The following is a 21,779-nucleotide window of genomic DNA, read 5'->3' as shown; positions in this document are numbered from 1 at the left end:
GTCTCAATCTTCTGGATAGTTCACGTACAGGCGGTCGGTCTCCTCATCGTACTGCCACGCCAGCTGCGTGCCGTCGGGATCACCTGTCTCGGGATCACCAGTATTGTGGAGGAATCCGTGAGCCACGGGGACACAGCAATCTAAGACCTTGGTGCCAGAACTAATCAAGTTATTAGGTTGGATAGGTGGTGTTTTTAAGGTTGCAGCATCCTCAGCTTGAAATGGTGGCTAACTTACATAGAATATTTATGAAGGTGGACTATACTAGCGGTGGATAATACTTGATCGCTAAGTGATCCTGAACACCTACCTATGTCAATTATAACCCCACCGTGTTCCCGATCGAAGAGCGATCTTCGAGGGGACAGTCACGGTTACGCACATAGTTGGCAATTTATTAGCTTATGTTTAAGTTATCTATTACCGGGTGTTAACAAAATATTCCAAGTTGCCACATAACCGCGGGCACGGATTTCCGAAAGATTAAACCCTGCAGGGGTGCTCCAACTAGTCCATCACAAACGTACACAGGCCGCAAAGTAATCCTCTATCACGAATCTCGTGATCTCGTCGGATTCCTTAGAGGAAAACCTCAACTCTCGGGAGAACCAAAGCTTCACTAGGATTCCTATACGCAAGATATATCGCTAAGGTAAGACAAGACTAGCAGGACCTCCCGATGTGTCGACGACCCTGATAAGAGCCGCGTATCTCAGTCTCAGGACACACCGGATGAGCGATGGTTACCACACCAAAACACCGAGTTGCCCCGGGGAGCGTAATAAGCTGCTCTGTGTTGGACCAACACTCATGAGGAGCACTGGCCCGGGTTGTTGATTAAATTCCTCGGGTAGGCCATTCCCTATGCAGATTATTATTAAGTGATTAGCAAATTAACACCAATGTTGGGTCTTGTCGGACAAGCCTTAACACTACGCGATTTATCGAGGGGGTCCCCATAACAACCCCGAACGTGTTAGGAGCGATCAATATGGAATCAAACACCGGTAGCCGGTAACTATGGCGGCAATAATGGAGCAAAGCACCCGGCGAAAGGCTAGGCCTTCCGTCATTTACCAAGTGTATAGGTGCATTAAATAAATAACAGAACTTAATATAATGATATCAAGCTCATGTTAACACATAAATCAAAGCACCTGCATCTAGCAACGCTAAACATTAGTAGCTGAGCAAAGCCTACTTAGCCATTCAAGTTTGCTAGGAAGGGATCAGTGTTTGGGTTCATGGCATATCAAGAGGCAAATATTTCAGTGGTAGGCAGCGAGCATTTGACAAAGGAAACGTAATCTAGCATAACAAGTCTACAGATGGAATCAAGGTCATATCATCTTGCATGTGATATCCTCAGCTTGGAATGGTTCTTGATCGTCCTGCACGTACTCTCCTGACTCCACGTATTCGTTCTCCGATCCCGGTGCTACCCAACATAAGAATAACATCCAATGAACAACAGCACCTCAGGATGCAACAAGCACATGATGCACGAGATGAATATGAGCATGCAACACCATTTATATCACTAGCACAAGCATGAGAAGCTAATACATGTCCCTGGACAGAACTGTATCCTAATATAATTTGACATGCATGAGAATGACATGATCATATGCGTCTCGAGAAAACGATGCAGAAGCATATAAAGAACATTACAAACGGAGCTACGGATCAACAGGAATCAACGAAACAAGATATGAAGCCCTACGTAGCAAAATCATCACCACATACTCAAATGGAACAAATCTAGTATTCCCAGGTTGCCAAGACATAAAACAACCCATCATGGATGGGGTGGAGCAAATAAGAACACCACATCATCAACTAAGCACTCACAAACATCAAAATGACAAAACTACACAATCTGCCATAAACTGCATCATAGCACTTTGTGAGCTACATGCAAAGCACCTACAGCCACCCAAACATGACAAATAATACATGTGGCTGTAGCTAGCCAAGAATACTACAAGCACAAGCAAGAATCACATAAAAATGAATTAAACACAAAGAGTTACAAGGCTGTAAACTTGCCCAAACACATCAGTTTTCAGGGACTTAGTGAAAATTCCAGATTCCCACTTTCTGTCTATGCTCTGAAGCATTTTGACAGCAGCCAAAACAATATCTACAGGACTCCAAATGACATGAACTTTTACAGGGAGCTAGACAAACATATCAGGTCCAACTTTCTAGTTGAAAGCTAAGGCTAGATCTCAGATTTTCACTAATCTGGAATTTCAGCCACATGCCTACTTTGAGTGGGCATAACTTGCACATATGGAATCCTAATCATGAGATGAGACCAACAAGAGGTAGATGGGGTCACCCTCTGCTAGCACAACCAAGAAACAATCACAAAGGCTCACCACAACTCATGGAACCAAGCTCCAAACATAGAAGAAAATGAAAATATGTCATCTCCAGAAAATGTTCCAATGGCAAAACTGAGTTCACCAATGGGTTCCTTGGGAGGTTCTACCACAAAATCATATATAATATGCATACACTTGTTTAGAGCAAGTGGCCACAAACTAGGAAGGAAAACTACATAGATTCCTACAAATTGCATAGTGCAACATTTCATGTGCACTCACTAGATCAACTACCACATAGCTATGCTCATGTGCACAAAGACAATATGTACATTAGGGTTTGAACCCCATGTTTGTGTCATGCACAACAAGATCACAAGCACTTCTATCAAGATAATCACTAGATCACCCACACACACTCACACATCATGCCCTCTCTCATACGAACATGAGGAGGTGCACAAGTGTTGCCAATGGGGCTGTTTCACCACACACACACACATATCATCACCACAGACCTCATCACAATCACTTAAACCCAAGAACAACATGAGGGGAAAACTACTATGCAAGTAACATGGAAGCATCATATCTCAAACACTTCTAGTAGGTACCACATGTGGTGTGCACTACTTACACACATATCCCCATACGTACACCATCATCATCACTCACAACTCCTATGCACACATTCCTACTTGCAATTACACCACCAACATATACTAGCAAGATCACATACACACACACATCACTTAAGCCACATTCACACACACATATCACTTCTTCTAGTGTGTGCAAAACACACACACAAATACAACCTGCACCTAGCTACACTAGCAGCAAGAAGAATTAAAAGGCCACTTTGATGTCTATGAATTAGGCACAAAGTGTTGGATCAATCAAAAGAAATAGAAAATAAAAGAAAATACAAAAATATGCAACAGGGGCTCCTGGGAATCAAACCTAGAACCTCTGGTGCACAGCAACAGCACCACGCCACTACGCCACTGCCACTTTGTCGACAGGGTAGGGGAAGTAAACAGCGTAACCTGTTCCTGTTGCTACTGTGCAGTTTAATTCAGAAAAACAAAAGAGTGCCGAGGGGGGATCGAACCCGCGCCCTCTCAACAGGCAGCCACACACTACTACCACTAGGCTACGAATCGGTACTTGACTATATAGGAGCAGCAACTCTGAAATAGTACCCCTACTGCTAACTCTGCTGCCGACGGCTTGCCGGAACAGGGGAGGGACCTCGTCGGCGATCTTCTAGCAATTGATCTATGGCTCCTGGATGGAAGGATGCAGAAGCACCCACTGTTCCATTCCTGCACCTAACTACGCCCGAGGGGCTCTACAACGACGAATCCACGACGAGCGGCGGCTCTGGTGACAGAGACACGCTTCGATTACGCAGCTACGACGCTCGATCTAGCACAGGGAGGAGGGAGGAGGAGTGCTACCTCACGTACGGGTCGAGGAAGAAGCGCCCGTAAAGGAAGTAGCAGGAAGAAGGGCGCGCAGCGGCGGAGCTCGTCGGAGAAGGAGCGCCTCCAGGAAGAAGACGAAGCAGGGCCGGGGAAGACGATCCAGCGGCGGGAACGGGCTCCTGGAGATGCCCTCGAGCTGTTGGTCCCTTCGAAGAGGAAGAAGAGGAAGCAGAACGACGGCGACGACGACCTTTATCCCTTGGCCATGGCAGAGCCGAGCCTCTTCTTACCTTGCTGCGAAGAGAGAGAGAGAGGAGATCTGGACGGAGCGGCGCCGGGGACGAACCCTAGCGTTTTGCACGGACGCCAAGGCTCTTTATAGGGTGAGAGGGGGAAGCGAGGGACGCGCGACGGCACCATGTGCGCGGCTCTCTCCGGGGAACAGAGGGGAACGAGAGAGAGAGAATGACAGGAGGGTCCCACTGCCTCGCTGGAAAGGAGGTTGACGACGAGCGTGCGCGCGACGGGCTGCGAGGGGGGAAGGAGAGATGGGCCACTAAGTGGGAGGGAGCCCACTTAGTGCGCCAGATAGAGAAATAGAACCCCCTGTCTATTTCTATTTAAAAATAAAACAGAGAAAGAAAAATAGGCACAGGGCAAAATAAAAGGGGTGAAATCAAATGGAAAATTGCCCTGGACCTGAAAATGAACCAGCTATTTAAATAAAATACTTCCAACATTTATGGGGCTACTTTCATAAATCCAAAACAGCATTTATATATTCTGTTTTGTGATGTATATGCACCATCAAGACCAAGAATAAAACCCCAAATCATCACATCATCATCTCCACAATAAACTCTAAACACAAGACATTTTAAAACAGCTTTTGGGAAGATGGAATTTTGAACATGAGATAAAAGGAAAGGAAAAGGGTTTTTCAACCCAAAGTGGGTTGAAGGTGAGAACCACCACAACTACTACACACTCCAACACCTCATGAGCATCACCACATAAAACCACAAGTATCCAATCTCAACTTCACAAGTGAACACAAGGTATGGCAAGGATGGTATGGCATGGATGCATGTATGCAAAACAAGAATACAAGGTGACACATGAAATCATACATGCATAGATAGCTCTCATGACAATGCCAAGGTGGTCCCACATGGAAGGTTACAAAAAGGGAAGGCTTTACACTTGGGGCACTACAATGCATCTCGCAGATCTTTGTCTTGGCGCAAGAGGAACCCTAGGACCGCCACCTTTATTCAATCACCCTAGTAGGACCCACCATTGTCGTAGGTTCCGCACCGTCGCCTTCACCAACACCGTACGTCCGCCCCCTCAGCCCATCGACGCCACCCTGCAGTACGCGGACAGTCGTCGCGCATGGGTGAGCGCCACCGCCTCGCTACCAGACCACCCCCGCACAAAGGGAATCCGACAGGCTCTGCCAGCCCAGACGCCTGTCTTCAATAGCCATTACGTGGCTGCCACCACTGCCACCTTCGGCGGCAGCGGCCGGTGAGGAGGAGGCAACCACGTCCGACCATCGGAACATGTTGACGCAGCAGCCGGATGGAGAGAGGGGCATCGCCAGATCGGATCCGGGTCGGCCAGGCTTCGCGCGGGGAGGCACCAAAGCGCCTCCGTCATGGATTCGGATGAGAGGGGATGAGCTCCATCCTCGGAGACGAAGAAGGCCACACGGGAGGAACGAGGACGATGGTGGAGGGGCGCCCGGCCAGATCTAGGAGTGGTGGGGAGGGGGCTCCCACGTGAGGGAAAGGAACCACCCCGCCGCCGCCATCCCTAGGTGCAGTGCGGCCTCGCCGGCCGACCCTCCGACAGCGACGCTGCGGGAAGTGGTGGCGGCGGTGGTGACCTTGGGCAGCGGCGCTGGTTTCCCCCATGTCACCGAACGCTGGTGACGCGGGGACCCTGTTGACGAGTTGGGAGCGGAAAGCAAGTTTATGTGTGTTGCAGGGGCGCACGTTGGGCCAACACGTACACCCAAACGTCTGAAGTGATATATAGTCGGGCTTCTGGTTAAACAAATTTTCCAAAGGAGTGAGATTGCCGATGACACGGCAGGGTAGTCGGTTGATGGGGTCATAGGCAGAGAGGTAATCCTCATCCCAAAACCGCAAAGGCATATATGCATGCGATAATAGAGATAAACCCACGTCGACAATGTGGCGATGTTTTCTTTCAGCATAACCGTTTTGTTGATGTGTGTGGGGGCATGATACATGATGAACAATGACAAGTTCGCAAAAAAAGGTGTTGCTAAGTTTTCCGTATTTGCCACCCCAATCAGATTAGCTATGTGCAAACCCGAGCCATGTGATAATGAGAGAGATTAGATTGGAATGTCATGAGCAAGGAAATCGCGAAAAATAGCAAACACATCACTTTTCTTCTTGAGAAGATAAATCCAAACGAATTTACTATAATCATCAATGAACGAGACATAGTACTTAAACCCACTAGAGGAAGTCTTAGCACGTCCCCACACATCGGAGAAAACTAATTCCAAAGTAAAAGAAACACTCGAAGACCTATGAAAGGGTAGCTGATGTGCCTTGCTTTCCTGACATGCATGACACACATGGGTCAAAGCCCGACTTGATGAATCACGATTATTGGACGCCAAGATATACTAAACGACTTGTGACGACGGGTGGCCAAACCGAGCATGCCAATCTTGAGTAGATAGCCGAATCAAAGACAAAGCGCGATGGTGATGGCCGAATAGGATAGAGTCCCTTTTTACATCTGCCTTGAAGAAGAACCCTCTTGGTGATCAAATCCTTCATGATAAAATGAGTAGGTTAATATTTTAGATAAGCATGATTATAAATAGCAAGATGCTACCTCTTGAGCTTGCGTTGGTTTTCCCTTGAAGAGGAAAGGGTGATGCAGCACAGGAGCAGTAAGTATTTCCCTCAGTTTGAGAACCAAGGTATCAATCCAATAGGAGAATCAAGCCAAGTGTCCAGAGTACATGCTCAAACACAAACGAGCTTGCACCCAACGCTATAAAGGGGTTGTCAATCCCTTCAATATTGATTGCAAAGTGAGATTTGAAGGCGGAAAGTGCAATGAAGTAAAAGTGTAAGGCTGAAAATATGATGTGAAGTAGACCCGGGGCCATAGTGTTCACTAGAGGCTTCTCTCAAAATAGCAAATATTACGGTGGGTGAACAAATTACTGTCGAGCAATTGATAGAACCGCGCAAAGTCATGACGATATATAAGGCAATGATCATACATATAGGCATCACGTCCGAGACAAGTAGACCGACACTTTCTGCATCTACTACTATTACTCCACACATTGACCGCTATCCAGCATGCATCTAGCGTATTGAGTTCATGACGAACAGAGTAACGCCTTAAGCAAGATGACATGATGTAGAGGGATAAACTCAAACCAATGATGTAAACCCCATGTTTTTACCCTTGATGGCAACAACATGATGCGTGCCTCGCTGCCCCTTCTTTCACTGGGAGAGGTATCCGCATGGTATGAACCCAAAACCAGGCACTTCTCCCATTGCAAGAATCATAGATCAAGTTGGCAAAACAAAACCCACAACTCGAAGAGAATTACAAGGATATGAAATCATGCATATAAGAGATCAGAAGAAATTCAAATAAGATTCATAGATAATCTGATCATAAATCCACAATTCATCGGATCTTGACAAACACACCGCAAAAGAAGATTACATCGGATAGATCTCCATGAAGATCATGGAGAACTTTGTATTGAAGATCCAAGAGAGAGAAGAAGCCATCTAGCTGCTAGCTATGGACCCGAAGGTCTATGGTGAACTACTCACGCATCATCGGAGAGGTCATGGTGTTGATGAAGAAGCCATCCGTATCCGAATCCCCCCTCCGGCAGAGCACCAGAACGTGCCCTGGATGGGATCTTGGGGAGACAGAAGCTTGCGGCGGCGGAAAAGTATTTTCGTGGATCTCTCTCGCAGTTTTGGATTTTTCGGGAATTTATAGGCACAAGAGGTAGGGCAGACGAGCCACACGGGGCCCACAATCCTGCTAGGCACGCCCCCCTGGCCGCGCCTAGGGGGCTTGTGGCCACCCCTGGTGGCCTCTGCCTTGGTTCTCGCGTCCCGTGCGTATCTTCTCTTCTGGAAAAAATCTTTTCGGAAGTTTTATTCCGTTTGGACACCGTTTAAGATCCACCTCTGAAAAGGGTCAAAAACACGGAAAAAAAGACAGGAACTCGCACTTGGCACTGAGTTAATAAGTTAGTCCCAAAAAATGTATAAAAGGCATACAAAACATCCAAAGTTTTACAAGATAATAGCATGGAACCATCAAAATATAGATACGTTGGAGACGTATCAAGCATCCCCAAGCTTAACTCCTGCTCGTCCTCGAGTAGGGAAGTGATAAAGACTGAATTTTTGATGTGGAATGCTACCTAGCATAGTTGTCCTTTGTAACTACTTTCATGTGACATGAATGTTCAGGTCCGTAAGATTCAAAACAATAGTTTGCTATTGACATGAAAACAATAATACTTCAAGCAAACTAGCAAGGTAATCATGAACTTTCGAAATAACAAGGCGAAAGAAAGTTATCCCTACAAAATCATATAGTCTCGCTATGCTCCATCATCCCCACACAACTAATTTAAGTCATGCACAACCCCGGTATTGGCCAATTAATTGTTTTCACACTCTTACTTTCTCAAACCTTTTTCAACTCTCACGCAATACATGAGCGTGAGCCATGGATATAGCACTATGGTGTAATAGAGTGTGGTAGAGGTTGTGAGACAAAAAGGAGGAGATGGTCACATTGACTCGACGTATCAAAGGGCTATGGAGATGCCCATTAATAGATATCAATGTGAATGAGTAGGGATTGCCATACAACGGATGCACTAGAGCTATAAGTATGTGAAAGCTCAAAAGGGGAACTACTGGGTGTGCATCCAACTTGCTTGCTCACGAACACCTAGGGCAATTTTGAGGAAGCCCATCATTGGAATATACAAGCCAATTTAGATAATGAATATTCCCACTAGCATATGGTGGTGACAAAACAAGAGACTCTCAATCATGAAGAACATGGTGCTTATTATGAAGCACAAGTGTGGAAAAAGATAGTAGCATTGCCCCTTCTCTCTTTTTCTCTTTTTTTTGTTTGGGCTCTTTGGCCTCTTTCCATATCTCTTTTTTTGTGTGGGCAACTTTGGCCTCTTTTTTTCTCACATGGGACAATGCTCTAATAATGATGATCATCACACTTTTATTTACTCACAGCTCAAAGCTTAGAACGGTGATGACTCTATAGGAAATGCCTCCGGCACTGTACCGGGATGTGCAACGATCTAGCTTGGCGTATGATGTTGAAACATCTCGCTAGCTATCTTACGATCATGCAATGGAAATATGAGAGTGAAGGCAAGTCATGAGACGAAACGGTGGGAGTTGCATGCCAATATATCTCGGAATGGCTATGAAAATGCCATAGTAGGTAGGTATGGTGGCTATTTTGAGGAAGGCATATGGTGGGTTTGTGCACCGGTGAAAATTGCGCGGCACTAGAGATGCTAGCAATGGTGGAAGGTGAAAGTGCATCTATACCAATGACTCACATTAGTCATGAAGAACTCACATACTTGTTGCAAAAGTTTTTATTAGTAATCGAAACAAAGTGCAAAACGCATACTCCTAGGGGAAGGGTTGGTAGGTGTAAACCATCGCGCGATCCCGATCGCAACACAAAGGATGACAATCAATAGATCAATTATGCTCCGACTTCCTAACATAGCGGTTCACCATACGTGCATGTTACGGGAATTACTAACTTCAACACAAGTATTTCTAGATTCATAACACCCTACTAACATAACTCTTAATATTACAAATCCACGTCTCAAAACTAATTGAGAGGAATCAAACTTCTCTTTCTACTCAATGCACATGAAGATGGAAGTTTTATTGTATCCTCTTTGGGTACTATCACCTTTGGGACTACTTTCATAGCACAAGCCAACTACCAAGTTACGCACCGTCGTGCTCTAAAAGATCTAAGTGAAGCACATCGAGCAAAGTTGTCTAGCTCAAAAGATATAAGTGAAGCACAAGTGAGCTAAATTGCCTAACTCAAAAGATATAAGCGAAGCTCAAAGAGTATTATAGTAAATTCACGATGAGTGCATGTCTCTCTCAAAAGGTGTGCATCAAGGATGATTGTGACACAACAAAAAGAAAAGACTCCTACGATACAAGACGCTCCAAGCAAAACACATATCATCTGGTGAATAAAAATATAGCTCCAAGTAATGTTACCAATAGATTGAAGACGAAAGAGGGGATGCCTTCCCGGGGCATCCCCAAGCTTAGGCTCTTTGGTGTCCTTGAATTTGGCTTGGGATTCCTTGGGAATCCTCAAGCTTGATCTGTTTCCACTCTTTATCCATTTGTCCATGAGAACATCACCCAAAACTTGAAAACTTCACAACACAAAACTTAAACAGAAACTCGTGATATCATTAGCACAAGAAAACAAACAACCACCTCTTTAGGTACTGTAGCAATCTTGATTTCTATTTATATTGGTGTTAGATTACTGTATTCTCACTTTTCCATGGCTAGTACTCCCCCGATACTATCCATAGTTTCATCAAAACAAGCAACCAACACAACAAAAACAGAATCTGTCAAAAACAGACCAGTATGTAGAAATTTGTATACTTCGTATACTTCTGGCACCTCCAAAATTCTGAAAAAATATGACATCCTGGGAAAAAGGCATATCAACCATCATCAAGAAGAATCAACTCAAAACCTCTTTCTGAATAAAAATGAAAAATAATTTCGTGAGCGAAAAGTTTCTGTCTTTTTCCAGCAGGATCAAACAACCATCACCAAACTAATCATAAAGGTTTTGCTTGGCTCAAACACAAAAAAACACAAAAAAGACAATCATGACAGAATTATGATGGTGTGGACGCAACAAGACAGAAAGAAAAAGATAAATTCATTGGGTTGCCTCCCAACAAGCGCTATTGTTTAACGCCCTTAGCTAGGCATAAGGCGATAGAATCACGTATTGTCGTCTTTGGTACTCAAACCATAAGTAGCCCTCATCATGGATTCATAAGGCAATCTTATTTTCTTTCTAGGAAAATGCTCCATGCCCTTCTTTAAAGGAAATTGAAACCTAATATTCTCTTCCTTCATATCGATGATAGCACCAATAGTCCTTAGGAAAGGTCTACCAAGAATGATAGGGCGTGTAGGATTGCAATCAATGTCAAGCACAATGAAATCCACGGGTACATAGTTCCTATTTGCAATAATAAGAACATCATTGATCCTTCCCATGGGTTTCTTGATAGTAGAATCCGCAAGATGCAAATTAAGAGAACAATCCTCAATCTCATTAAAGCCTAGAACATCACATAAAGACTTTGGAATCGCGGAAACACTAGCACCCAAATCACACAAAGCATTGCATTCATAGTTTTTTATTTTGATTTTTATAGTAGGTTCCCACTCATCATGAAGCTTTCTAGGAATAGAAACTTCCAACTCAAGTTTCTCTTCAAGCGATTTTATCATAGCATCGACGATATGATCGGCAAAGGCCTTGTTTTGGCTATAAGCGTGTGGAGAGTTTAGCATGGATTGCATAAAGGAAATGCATTCAATCAAGGAGCAACTATCATAATTTAATTCCTTGAAATCCAAAGTAGTAATTTCATTACTACTCAAAGTTTTGATATCTTCTACTCCACTTTCAATGCTTTTAGCATCAAGATAGATGGACTCCGAATCATTGGGGCGCTTTTCAACCAAAGTGGATTCATATCCAGCCCCATCATCATTAGGTTTGTCACAAGAAAACAAAGATTCAATGAGAGTCACACCAAGCACTTTAAGATCTTCGTGATTCTTATCACGAGAACACGCCTTTTTAAGCCATTCATGTCTAGCATGAATTTGGGCCGTTCTTTTTTTGCTCTCATTCATGGAAGCACGCATAGCTTTCAAAGTTTCATTCATATTGATCTTGGAGGAGCACATCTAACTTTCAAAGCATCAATATCAATAGACATTCTATCAACGCTCCTAGCCAAATCATCAATTTTGAGTAGTTTTTCCTCTATGGACGCATTGAAAATCTTTTCCGAGTTGATAAACTCTTTGATATTACTCTCTAGATCAGAGGGTAATTTATTGTAATTTCCATGAGTATTGTTGTAGGAGTTGCCAAAGTTATTATAGGGGTTACTAGGAAAAGGCCTAGGAACATAGTTTCCTCTAAAAGCATTGTTGTTGCCAAAATTATTCCTACCAACAAAATTAACGTCCAAGCTCGCGTTGCTACTCTCAATCAAGGAAGACAAGGGAATATCATTAGGATCTAAAGGAGCACTTATACTAGCAACCAAATTCATTAACTCATCCATCTTAGCACTCAATGAGTTAATTTCTTCTAAAGCGTGTACCTTCTTACTAGTAGGTGACCTTTCAGTGTGCCACTAAGAGTAGTTTGTCATGATATTGTCTAGGAGTTTTGTGGTTTCTCCTAATGTGATCTCCATGAACGTTCCACCTGAGGCGGAGTCCAAGATTTTATGGAAGCGAAATTCAAACCAGCGTAGAAGATTTGTATAATCATCCAAAGACTCAAGCCAAGAGCGGGACAATTTCTAATCATCAATTTCATTCTCTCCCAAGATTGTGCAACATGTTCATGATCAAGTTGCTTAAAATTCATGATATCATTATGGAGATAGATAATCTTAGCCCACGGAAAATACTTGGATATATAAGCATCTTTGCACTTGTTCCAATAATCAATACTATTTTTGGGCAAAGATGAAAACCAAGTTTTTGCTCGATCTCGCAACGAGAACGGAAAAAGCTTCAATTTAATCACATCATTATCCACATATTTATTATTTTGCATATCGCAAAGCTCAATGAAGGTATTAAGATGGGATGCGGCATCTTCACTAGGAAGGCCGGAGAATTGCTCTTTCATAACAAGATTCAGCAAAGCAGCATTGATTTCGAATGATTTCGCACTAGTGGCGGGAGCAATCGGAGTACTAATAAAATTATTATTATTATTATTATTCGAGAAGTCACAAAGTTTGGTGTTTTCTGTCATGGTGACTTCAGCAAGCAAACAAGCACACAAGCGAACAGAAAGCAAGCGAGAGAAAAGGGCGAACGAAAAAGGCAAATATTTTTGTATTTTTTCAGAAGTGGGGGAGAGGATAAAGAGAGGCAAAAAAAGAAGTAAATGCAAGAGATGAGTTTGCAACACTTACTTGTATGAGCTTCACCTAAAACTTGATCCTCCCCGACAACGGCGCCAGAAATCCTTCTGCTGCCTCTTGAGCTTGCGTTGGTTTTCCCTTGAAGAGGAAAGGGTGATGCAGCACACGAGCAGTAAGTATTTCCCTCAGTTCGAGAACCAAGGTATCAATCCGGTAGGAGAATCAAGCCAAGTGTCCAGAGTACCTGCGCAAACACAAACGAGCTTGCACCCAACGCTATAAAGGGGTTGTCAATCCCTTCATGATTGATTGCAAAGTGAGATCTGAAGGCGGAAAGTGCAACGAAGTAAAAGTGTAAGGCTGAAAATATGATGTGAAGTAGACCCGGGGGCCATAGTGTTCACTAGAGGCTTCTCTCAAAATAGCAAATATTACGGTGGGTGAACAAATTACTGTCGAGCAATTGATAGAACCGCGCAAAGTCATGACGATATCTAAGGCAATGATCATACATATAGGCATCATGTCCGAGACAAGTAGACCGATACTTTCTGCATCTACTACTATTACTCCACACATCGACCGTTATCCAGCATGCATCTAGTGTATTGAGTTCATGACGAACATAGTAACGCCTTAAGCAAGATAACATGATGCAGAGGGATAAACTCAAACCAATGATGTAAACCCCATGTTTTTACCCTTGATGGCAACAACACGATGCGTGCCTCGCTGCCCCTTGTGTCATTGGGAGAGGTCACCGCACGGTATGAACCCAAAACCAAGCACTTCTCCCATTGCAAGAATCATAGATCAAGTTGGCAAAACAAAATCCACATCCCGAAGAGAATTACAAGGATATGAAATCATGCATATAAGAGATCAGAAGAAACTCAAATAAGATTCATAGATAATCTGATCATAAATCCACAATTCATCGGATCTCGACAAACACACCGCAAAAGAAGATTACATCGGATAGATCTCCATGAAGATCATGGAGAAATTTGTATTGAAGATCCAAGAGAGAGAAGAAGCCATCTAGCTACTAGCTATGGACCCGAAGGTCTATGGTGAACTACTCACGCATCATCGGAGAGGTCATGGTGTTGATGAAAAAGCCCTTCGTATCCGAATCCCCCCTCCGGCAGGGCACGAGAACGTGCCCCACATGGGATCTTGCGGAGACAGAAGCTTACGACGAGGAAAAGTATTTTCATGGATCTCTCTCGCAGTTTTGGATTTTTCGGGAATTTATAGGCGGAAGAGGTAGGGCAGACGAGCCATAGGGGGCCCACAAGCCTGGTAGGCGCGGGCCCCCCTGGCCGCGCCTAGGGGGCTTGTGGCCTCCCCTGGTGGCCTCTGCCTTGGTTCTCACGTCCCGTGGTAACTTCTGTTCCGGAAAAAATCTTTTCGGAAGTTTTATTCCGTTTGGCCTTTAAAATCCTTCTCTGAAAAGGGTCAATAACACGGAAGAAACAGGAACTGGCACTTGGCAGTGAGTTGATAAGTTAGTCCCAAAAAAGATATAAAAGGCATACAAAACATCCAAAGTTTGACAAGATAATAGCATGGAACCATCAAAAATTATAGATACGTTGGAGACGTATCACAAGACGCTCTAAAATCTAAATCTACGAGGCAAAGTACAAGTGTTCTAATGTACCGACGTATTGATCAAAGATGAAATTAGTGCTCTAAAATCTAAATCAACACGTAATGATGTTAGTATCATTAAACAGTATGCAACCAATCTTTCATATCTTTGGGGTATTTCAGATATCTGCACAGCCGCATTTCATGCTGCTAGTTGGCCAAACGGTCCATAGCTTTCTCGCAACAGATTTTCTACAACAAATTTTACAATCTACAGCCCAACCAAACATGCAAACACCACCTAAGAATATCTCCAACAGTCGTCTAAGAAATGCCCCAGGCATTAAAAGTCATCCTTTTTGTTTCTTAGACACAAAAAATATTCCAGCAGACGCTGTAAAATAGAGCACGCATAAAAAAACTTTAATGCACACGTTAAAAGTGATATCCCGGGCTGCAAAGTTTGGACGCCGGATTACGCACATGGCAAAATTTTAGCTGCTACACGTGAGGTCATTGGATTGGCGTTGTGTTTTTATGCATGTGAAAAATCTCTTCATCGCTCGTAAAAAAGACTATTTTAACGCTGTAAAAGAATTATACCGCGTCGAGGCAAAGCACACGTTGGATTAAGAGCATCTCCAACATACGCACGGGTGCGTGGCATACACTTATTTTTTAGCATTGAAATATCGTTTTAGCGCGCTCTCGTGTGCTATCTTTTCCAGACGTTGCACAATTTAGCGCCGCAACAACGCTCCAACAAACGCGATAAAAAATACAACGCACACATTTAAATATAAAAAAAGTAAATACTAAAATTCAAATAGTTCATCAACAAACATTAAATTCAAATATAAAGTAGCAAGGAAATTTAAATTCATAAAACATGCTAATAAAATAAAATATACCTAGACTCCTCCTCCTCGGTCATGTAGTCCGTCGATGTCAACATCGCGTCCTCGAAGTGAAAATCGTTCGAGCCCACGTCATTTCTGGGTTGTGTATCTAAGAAATCGGCAGTGCCTTGCAACAACGCTTGTCCTCGCGACGCTCAGCTTGCTCTGTCCTTCTCTGCGTTCAGAACTCGTTCTCGGTAGCGACGCCCTCCGGAAAGCGCTAGCGCCACTCCACCATGGCAACCTCGTCTTCCTCGGCGATCGCGAGACGACGCTCCCGATTCTGTTGGATGCGGCGGTCCTCCTCGGTAACCAGACGCAGGGGAGGCTCGACATCATGCGCCTGGAGGCGCATGAACACGTTGTGGAAGTTCATTTGCGTCCGGACCGCCTGAAGCGCCACGTCGCAACGTCGTACGCACGAGCAGCCTCGTAGGCGGTCTCGAACATGCTGACCCCGAGGCGCATGTTGTCGGAGCGGATCTTCACATAAAACACGTCGGAGGGACAGACGCAGACTCCGCGAAAGTCGGAGCTGCACCGGGGGCGCGACGATGACGAGACGATGGAGGGGGAGAAGGCACAACGGCGAGACAGCACGGAGAGAAAGCGCACGAGGAAAAGCAACGATTGAAGAGTGCGGACGCAACGCGGGATTTTTTTGAGGGTGCGCCAAAGACATGCCATAGCTTTATAGAAGGCATAAGTTATGTACAAGAGATTACAACATCGCTAGTTAGGCATCACAGATCGATCCTAACCCAGCCACCACTCCCCATTTAACTAGACTGTACTACACAGTCATACGGATCACTCGAGAAGCTCCTGCCATAGTCCAGTTCGTAAGATCCTCGAAAATGAGATCCACCGTGCCCCTTTCGTTCAGGACAGCACTCCTGCCGAAAACTCTGTCGTTCCTCTTCTTCCATAGGCTCCAGCTGACCAGCATAACTAGTGTGTCAAAGCCCTTGCGTGTGCGCTTGGTGATACGCTTTCGAGCCATCTGCCACCACTCCACCAAGGTGTCATGCTGAGTTGGGCACAAGTGCGATACCGGCCCCATCCTAGAGAAGCAAAGGAACCATACCTGCCTAGCGAAGACACATTGAATAAGGATATGGTCGACCGTATCCTCTTCTTTATCACACAAGTAGCAAGGGGAGGTATTGTCTTGTAACCCGTCGTGCCCTCCTATCCGACGTCCACAACCGGTATTGCACTGCCAACCACATGAAGATCCGGCAAGCCAGGGGTGCCCAACTCTTCCATATAGCTGCATAATACTGGAATCTCCTACCCGCCCCCTTGCAAAGCATCCTATAAGCCGATGATGTCGTGTAAGTTCCATCCACATCCAGGCCCAAATCAGTCTATCCTCGCTGCCCGGGTCGGTCTCCACTTCGATAAGAATCTCCCAGAGCGCGATGAACCGAGACAAGCTTTCGATGCACATATCTCCAACAATATCATTTGTCCAAGCATGCATTTGAAGTGCATCTCTTGCCGATCTCCTGTTGGCCACTTGGGTTCTGACTCTAGCCACCACTAATGGTGTAATTTCCTTGATCGTGGCACCGTTTATCCATCTGTCTTTCTAGAACAGAATCTGTGACCCTGATCCTAAGCTCCACTTAACCATGCTGCCAAAGGCCTCGGCCACTTGCTTATCAGGAACCAGATTAAGACCTTGCCAAGGCCTAGAGCCATCCGTATGCCGCAACCACTCCCAGCGCAATCTGAGGGCAATCCCGTGCCTCTACAGGTCTGTAACATCCCAAAATTATAAATTTTGGAATGTTATAACAAATAAATAATTAGGATTTTTTTGCTTGAATAATGTGTGATTGATTGTTTAAAATTGAGTGGAATTTTAAACTTTTTAAAAATTTAATGAGAGGGAATAAAATGACTTTCCCAAAATTTTCTATTTTGAATCCCTATTCAATTTTTTAGTCTGAATATTTTCAAAACCCTGTGATAAAAATATATCAAATGAGAGGAGGAAAATGACACTCCAAAATCAGAGACAATGTCTTGATTCAAATTTGAAGTATTTGCAATTTAATTGAAATTCAAATTTCCTTTTCATTTTAAAGTTATTGCAAAAAATATTTTTCTTAAAAGTACTTTATTTGGTCTTGAAAATATGTTCATGTTGTAGGAAATTTTATTCTGAAAATTTTGATATATAATATGCCTATATAAATATTCTCTTAATTTCATTTATATTTTTTTTCGTTGTTTATTTCCAAAAAAATTAAAAAAGCACTATTCACTCGAACACTATTCATCCGAGAAAAAAAAGGGATGCCCGAAACTTACCTGGTCCATGGGCATTTGGTTCCTTTTTTCTCCATATTACATATATGTTTAGTCCCACATTGCCTATCTCGTGATCTTTAGACCTTTCTTTCACCTATCAATATAGATCCATAGAAACATTCAAAAATCATCTACTCCGGGTTAAATCAATCTTTTGGTTTAACTAGATTTATTAAATAAAAATATTCTCTTCTCTTCGGCGTGATTTCTCGAAGTCATCTCCTCTTTGAAATTAATTCTTACTCTGCATTCTAAAGTTATGTCTCTTCATATTTTTCTTTTATACTCCCGTAGTTTATTATTTCTAGACTAGTATTCCTACACTAGTATACGATAGAGTAATTAGATTTATCAATTAGTCTCTGTATTTACACATTAGTCCTAGAATTCTTTTAGACATAGCACTTTTGTTTCGTAAAACAGCTTGACCCTGGTTTTTCAAATAGCCATAACTTTTTACTCGTTTATCCGAATTAGATGAAACCAACGCCAAGAGTTTTGTCTTGATCCCACCTATCCGGTGAACCTATCATATAAGCTTTTTGAATTTTTAAAATTTCAAAATTTGTTCACACTCATATTGAAACTTCTTTTGATCTTACCTTTTTATCCGTAGCTCCGTTTTAGATGAATCCAATTGCGTCAGATTCATATCAAAGTAATCTTCCCGTTTGTATCATTAGTTTTAACATTTTAACTTATAATTTTGATCAAATCAGATTTATCTATTAGTGCCCAAAAGTGTTCACATCGTTCTAAGCTGATTCAATGTTATATTGAAGTATTTGTATCTTTTGATCCGCTATTTCAAATCTAGTAATTATTTTTTTCTACATGTTCATATTGATCTCCTATATCCAGTATCATCATTAGTTTCGACCTTTGAACCTTACAAACTTGAGAGATTCAGATTTGTATTCGAACATACATTTGTTCTTATCTTGCAAATCGTAACACCTTTTAAATTGATTCCTTTTACCCCTAAATACTCATGTCATATATTTTTGTACATAACCATCGTACTTCAGTTCAACTTATTTTGATCTTCGGAATGCACATTCAATTCATACTTCAATTCGCTATAACTTGTGTTGTAGTTGTAGTGCTCCATTTCAAGAAGTTCTTTCTACAAATAAATTCTTATGTCTTATACTATTTGTCAAACAACATTCATGTTGTTTTCCCAATATTTTTTATCATCTCCCATAGTGTATGCAAGTCGAGCTTATATAGCGATAGTTGATCATCTTTTGACTCTTTTGAGTTGACCCCTTTCACCTTTCCTTTTACAACACCATAAAGGCCCTATCTTTTCTTATTAAATCTTGGTATGTTGTTATTTTGCACCAAGACATGTTTTGTTCTTATGTTCTTTTGGTTCTTCCTTTTGGCATGAATGTTTATTGAATGCTATTCATTTACGATAGATTGCTCGGAGTGTGATGAGTAGAATTATCACGATTATGAGAGTGACTATCCTCATCAAGTAATACCAGGCAAGTCACGTTGATCATGTTTTTACCTATGTTTTATATGCATTGTAGCTCTACCTTCTTCACCCAAATTGCATGCAAAGTAGGTAATTGGAAATTTGGATCTTGATGTAGTATCATGTGGTAGGCACCCATCACCCTTGTTACTTGGCCGGGACGATGAATTTTATTTTTCTATGCTTTTAGTAGACGGAGTTATGGTTGAGTGTTATTCACGAGTGTTGTGAGAATATAATAATCAAGACCGGATATTCCAAGACTTTCGAGACCTCGTGATGCAACATACCTCTGGGTGAAGGACGGTTCAGATGGGCTCCCTCGGATAAACCAACGGAGGACCTGGGATGCATGGAGAAGCGCCATGACATCTTGCGAAAAGCTTCACCCAGGCTCAAAGAGATGGATGGATATTTCAAGACCCAAGGCTTACTTGCACAGCCACAATTCATTATGGGCTCTTGCTTGGTTGGACAACGTGGTGACTCTGGACGGGCGGTGCTACAAGATGTAGAAGAACGGTAGGATTGGATGGGCACCGACAGAGGCTCAGAGGAACCTGTTGAAAGACCATGTTTTGATCATCCGGTTCTCAAACACCCTGAAGTGCGAGGACTTCAACGGAGGCGATCAAATCTTATGGGGAACGTGTGCAAAACTCTGCATAGTACTCAAACCTAATCGATTACCGTGTCCACGGTCATGGACAACTTGAGCCGAAGGAACTGAAGTTATTAGAAATTCTCAACACCATTTATTATTGATGTGGGTAATATTTATAACTTGGGTATAAGAAATGGTTGGTGGAACCTTCTCATTAACAACCAACAATGTAGTAAGTTTTGCTTTTACTTTCTCTCTTGGTGTAGGAAAATTTGCTTTACACAAAACTTAAACTACAGCCCCACCTGCCATATATGCATATAGTATAGATGATGTTTTCACCCCTCTTTTGTGACTTGCCGGCATATTCAATATGCTGACCTACATGGCTGAAACGTCTTATGTTGTAGATATTTCCTTCGACGAGTAAGAGTACGATTCAGGATTACGGTCTGCACTCAACTTGCCGTTGGTGTTTATTGGGACTCCACTCCCTTTGATTGTTTCCGCTGAGATTTTGAGGTATATATCAGTTTTATGTTATTTTACATGGGATTGCACTTTGATATATACATTGATGTAGTGTTTGTGACAGCATACTGATCCAGGGATGGCACAGAACACAAAAAAGTTTGACTTGTTTTGAGTCGGGTCGCTACAGATATGGTATCAGAGCACATGTTGACTGTAGGACGTGACCCTAGAAACTGGAAATCCCATAGGAAAGGATCTCTCTAAAATTTTATTTCCAAGAACATCCTGTACTTATCATCTCTTCTGATTTCATCAAATGTTCTCTCTCACCTCAAATAGTTAGACAACACCTTTCCCCTTTGACCACATGAAGGATCAACTCAGTCCCACTTCAAAGTAAAGAGGATTTCACCATGCATTTGAAGAATTGAAGCTGCACCAATTGAAGACTCTCAAGACCCGAAGAATTCAAAGACCCTGGAGTGTTCTAATATTTATATGGAAATTAGAAGTCCAAACCCCTGTTATATACCCACGTTAGATACGATGATTTGTGAGCCGTCATTTGTGTGTGTTTTTCGACAGTCACAAATAAAATATATTCTCAAAAACATTGTTTGTATTGTGTGTATCTCCCTCCTTCCCTCTCTTTCTTACCCATCTCATCCCAAAAACGTTGGACCCAATAGATGGCGTATGAAGCTGGACTTGTAATCTCTGGACCAATGACCCAGCTGGAAGATGAAATATGGATTCAGAACATGGAGAACCACTTCGGGAGCAATTTGATTTCAAGGAAGTATGAAGTTGCACACGCTCTTCACTACTTTACCCAAAGTGCTGCTATCTGGTGAAAAAACGCATCATGCCATACAAGGATTTAGTGGAGCGGAAACTTGGGATGAATTCAAAAACACGTTGTTAATGTCTTATCTCATTCGAAAGTGCTATGATAACCCGATGAACAAGCCTTGTGCATGCAAGATCTGTAGAGAAATAGGACACACCCGGGAAGAACACAATGATGGATGCCCTCATTGTGAAGAAACTCACTCATCACAGGAATGCCAACTAGTCAGGTGACTTGTTTCTTGTGTGAAGGAACCACCCACTACCCAGCCCAGTGTCACATTTACCCCAAGGTGCAACAAGTTGTCAAGCAGCAAAAAGAAGCAATGAAGGAAACCCTCAAGAAGAAGATTCTAGTAGAACCCGTGATGAAGGAAAATATAGAAGACCCTGATGGACAAAGCCTAACCAGGTTTTTCTCCAATGCCTGCTACTCATGTGGAGAAGAAGGGCATTTTTCAAGGGATTACATGAAGGAAAGCCATAAATATCTGGAAGAC

This window comes from Hordeum vulgare, chromosome 4H (genome assembly GCF_904849725.1).
Source record: "Hordeum vulgare subsp. vulgare chromosome 4H, MorexV3_pseudomolecules_assembly, whole genome shotgun sequence".
Classification (NCBI taxonomy): domain Eukaryota; kingdom Viridiplantae; phylum Streptophyta; class Magnoliopsida; order Poales; family Poaceae; genus Hordeum; species Hordeum vulgare.
Note: the sequence above shows the minus strand (reverse complement) of the source record.